The sequence below is a fragment of the Scyliorhinus torazame genome, unplaced genomic scaffold (genome assembly GCF_047496885.1).
Source record: "Scyliorhinus torazame isolate Kashiwa2021f unplaced genomic scaffold, sScyTor2.1 scaffold_1430, whole genome shotgun sequence".
Lineage (NCBI taxonomy): Eukaryota > Metazoa > Chordata > Chondrichthyes > Carcharhiniformes > Scyliorhinidae > Scyliorhinus > Scyliorhinus torazame.
The window spans coordinates 31,243-35,000 of record NW_027309157.1 but is presented as its reverse complement, the minus strand read 5'-3'; the positions used below and the strand labels follow the sequence as shown (position 1 = coordinate 35,000).

General features: G+C 62.8%; 1 pseudogene; it reads left to right on the top strand.

Annotated features, from left to right (window-relative positions):
- The first annotated feature begins 2,273 nt into the window (after positions 1–2,273).
- LOC140407280 (adenylate cyclase type 5 pseudogene) lies at positions 2,274–3,071 on the top strand (annotated as a pseudogene).
- The last annotated feature ends 687 nt before the right edge of the window (positions 3,072–3,758 follow it).

Sequence of the window (3,758 nt, the reverse complement as noted above, 5' to 3'; positions counted from 1 at the left end):
CCTCAGCACTGACCCTCCCACAGTGTGGAGCTCCCTCAGCACTGACACTCCCACAGTGCGGCACTCCCTCAGCACCGACCCTCCCACATTGCGGCGCTCCCTCAGCACTGACCCTCCCACAGTGCGGAGCTCCCTCAGCACTGACCCTCCCACAGTGCGGAGCTCCCTCAGCACTGACCCTCCCACAGTGCGGCGCTCCCTCAGCACTGACCCTCCCACAGTGCAGCGCTCCCTCAGCACTGACCCTCCCACAGTGCGGAGCTCCCCCAGCACTGACCCCCCCACAGCGCGGCGCTCCCTCAGCACTGACCCTCCCACAGTGCGGAGCTCCCTCAGCACTGACCCTCCCACAGTGCGGCGCTCCCTCAGCACTGACCCTCCCACAGTGCGGAGCTCCTTCAGCACTGACGCTCGGACAGTGCGGCGCTCCCTCAGCACTGACCCTCCCACAGTGCGGAGCTCCCTCAGCACCGACCCTCCCACAGTGCGGAGCTCCCTCAACACTGACCCTCCCACAGTGCGGCGCTCCCTCAGCACTGACCCTCCCACAGTGTGGAGCTCCCTCAGCACTGACACTCCCACAGTGCGGCACTCCCTCAGCACCGACCCTCCCACATTGCGGCGCTCCCTCAGCACTGACCCTCCCACAGTGCGGAGCTCCCTCAGCACTGACCCTCCCACAGTGCGGAGCTCCCTCAGCACTGACCCTCCCACAGTGCGGCGCTCCCTCAGCACTGACCCTCCCACAGTGCAGCGCTCCCTCAGCACTGACCCTCCCACAGTGCGGAGCTCCCCCAGCACTGACCCCCCCACAGCGCGGCGCTCCCTCAGCACTGACCCTCCCACAGTGCGGAGCTCCCTCAGCACTGACCCTCCCACAGTGCGGCGCTCCCTCAGCACTGACCCTCCCACAGTGCGGAGCTCCTTCAGCACTGACCCTCCCACAGTGCGGAGCTCCCTCAGCACTGACCCTCCCACAGTGCGGAGCTCCCTCAGCACTGACCCTCCCACAGTGCGGCGCTCCCTCAGCACTGACCCTCCCACAGTGCAGCGCTCCCTCAGCACTGACCCTCCCACAGTGCAGAGCTCCCCCAGCACTGACCCCCCCACAGCGCGGCGCTCCCTCAGCACTGACCCTCCCACAGTGCTGCGCTCCCTCAGCACTGACCCTCCCACAGTGCGGAGCTCCCTCAGCACTGACCCTCCCACAGTGCGGCGCTCCCTCAGCACTGACCCTCCCACAGTGCGGCGCTCCCTCAGCACTGACCCTCCCACAGTGCGGCGCTCCCTCAGCACTGACCCTCCCACAGTGCGGAGCTCCCTCAGCACCGACCCTCCCACAGTGCGGAGCTCCCTCAGCACTGACCCTCCCACAGTGCGGCGCTCCCTCAGCACTGACCCTCCCACAGTGCGGCGCTCCCTCAGCACTGACCCTCCCACAGTGCGGAGCTCCCTCAGCACTGACCCTCCCACAGTGCGGAGCTCCCTCAGCACCGACCCTCCCACAGTGCGGAGCTCCCTCAGCACCGACCCTCCCACAGTGCGGCGCTCCCTCGGCACCGACCCTCCCACAGTGCGGAGCTCCCTCAGTACTGACCCTCATGACGGTGGCGATGAGGGGCTGGTTTAGCAGAGTGGGCTAAACAGCTGGCTTGTAAAGCAGAAGCGGGGGTTCAATTCCCGTACCAGCCTCCCTGAACAGACGCCAAAATGTGGCGACGAGGGGATTTTCACAGTAACTTCATTGAAGCCTACACGTGACAATAAGCGATTATTATTATTATTATTATTATTATTATTATATGGTTGTCTCTGTCGGGTGTGGGTTTGAGTGTGCCGGTGAATGTATAAGATTATTTAATGCAATGTCTTTGGAGCGGAACTCTAACTGAATTCTCTCTCTCTCTCTCTCCCCCCCTCTCCCTCTCCCCCTCTCTCCCGCTCTCCCTCTCTTCCCCCCCTCTCTCTCTCTCCCCCTCCCCCCCCCTCTCTCTCTCCCCCCCTCTCCCTCTCCCCCTCTCTCCCCCTCTCCCTCTCTCCCCCCCCTCTCTCTCTCTCCCCCTCCCCCCCCCTCTCTCTCTCTCTCCCCCCCTCTCCCTCTCCCCCTCTCTCCCCCTCTCCCTCTCTCCCCCCCCCTCTCTCTCTCTCCCCCTCCCCCCCCTCTCTCTCTCTCTCTCCCCCCCTCTCCCTCTCCCCCTCTCTCCCCCTCTCCCTCTCTCCCCCCCCCTCTCTCCCTCCCCCTCTCCCCCCCTCCCTCCCCCCTCCGCAGAATGTGGTTGTTTGGTGGCGTCCTGGTGAATGAGCACGACCCCGGCTCGGGCCCACGCCAGGCGCCGGCGGCCGTCGGCCATGGGGGGGCGCCGCCCGCCGGCCGCAGCCTGAGCGGCCGGTGCGAGGCCGGGATGGAGCGGCGGACGCGGCTGCGGTGCGCCTGGCAGGACGACGCGTACGGCGGCCCGCCCCGGTCCGGCCTGGGCACCAGGTCCATCCGGCTGGGGGTGGCCGAGGCCGAGGGCGAGGCGGACTCTGCGGACAGCGGCCAGCTCAGCCTGGGCCTGTGCCGAGCGTGGGTCGTGCAGGTCTTCCAGTCGAAGAAATTCAGCTCGGCCAAACTGGAGAGGCTGTACCAGAGATACTTTTTCAGATTGAATCAGAATAGTTTGACCATGCTAATGGGCGTTGTGGTCTTGGTGTGTGCCGTGATGCTCATCTTCCACTGCTTGAAGGGCGGGCTGGATATCCCCTATGCCGCCGTGCTCTCCATCGCCATGGCGCTCTTCGTCATCCTAATTGTGGTCTGCAACCGCAACGCCTTCCACCAGGCCTACATGTGGCTGATCAGCTACCTGGTCATTGCTGTCCTCCTGGCCCTCCAGGTGCTGGCCCTGCTGGCGGTCTCGCCCCGCAGTGCCTCCGAGGGCGTCTGGTGGACTGTCTTCTTTGTGTACGTCATCTACACCCTCCTGCCCGTCCGGATGCGGGCGGCTGTCATCAGCGGCGTCGCCCTCACCGCCCTCCAGCTGGCCATCTCCTGGCGGAAGAACGTGGAGGACTCCTTCGTCTGGAAGCAGGTGAGAGGAGCGGGGGGTCCTCTCCGCTTTCCTCGCGCAGGCGAAGGGTGAGCTCTTCGTTCCTGTGGCGTCGCGTGCGGGCCAGCTGGGTAACGTTTGCCTTCCGGGTCAAAGATGTGGGGGGGGGGGGTCACGCGAGGTTACCTTTAAGAAACGGGTGTTGGGGGGCAGGCCCGGTGGAGCAGTGGGTTAGCACTGCTGCCTGGCGGCGCCGAGGAACCCGGGTTCGATTCCCGGCTCCGGGTCACTGCCCGTGTGGAGTTTGCACGTTCTCCCCCCCCGTGTCTGCGAGGGGTTTCGCCCCCACGACCCAAAGATGTGCAGGGGAGGTGGATTGGCCGCGCTAAATTGCCCCCTTCATTGGGAATAATAATTGAGTACTCTAAATTTATTTTTTAAAAAAGAAACGGATGTTTAGCTAATAGCTGTAGTGGGTGCACCTTTAAGGAATGAGTGTTTATCAAATAGCTGTAGTGGATGTACCTTTTAGGAATGAGAGTTTATCAAATAGCTGTAGTGGATGTACCTTTAAGGAATGAGAGTTTATCAAATAACTGTAGTGGATGTACCTTTAAGGGATGAGAGTTTATCAAATAACTGTAGTGGATGCACCTTTACAAAAATGAGCGTTTATCAAATAGCTGTAGTGGATGTACCTTTAAGGAATGAGAGTTCATCAAATAACTG